Source organism: Poecilia reticulata, linkage group LG22 (genome assembly GCF_000633615.1).
Source record: "Poecilia reticulata strain Guanapo linkage group LG22, Guppy_female_1.0+MT, whole genome shotgun sequence".
Lineage (NCBI taxonomy): Eukaryota > Metazoa > Chordata > Actinopteri > Cyprinodontiformes > Poeciliidae > Poecilia > Poecilia reticulata.
The window spans coordinates 10,448,303-10,448,740 of NC_024352.1; positions in this window are offsets into that span (position 1 = coordinate 10,448,303).

Below are 438 nucleotides of genomic sequence, written 5' to 3' on the forward strand. Positions count from 1 at the left end.
TTGGAGCAGATAAACACTGCCCTGGAGCAGGAAAACATTGCCCTAGAGAAGGAGAATACTGCTCTGGAGCAGAAAAGCACAAGTTTAAGAATGATTAAATATGCATTTCTATTTATGTTTTAACCGCTGACACCCAGGACGTTTGTTGTCTTTTCGTTAGCTCCAATAGCTTAGTCTCCTCGCGTTTTTTCCAAGCTGGAAAATAGTGAAACGAAAGTCCGTTTTCCATCTTTTTACCTTTTCGGTCGTGTGATCGGACATTACGTGCAATAACGCAGCAAGTTCGTGCCATAGCTAAAATATCTGTGAGACAGTCGCTTTTGTAGGTGGCAACAAAGATGGCACTGATACCCCTCCGACTAGAACAGACGTCATAGAAGATGGTGGACGCTGTTGTGTCCGCCGTCTTCTATGTTGCAGCAGAGCGATCAGAGCTCG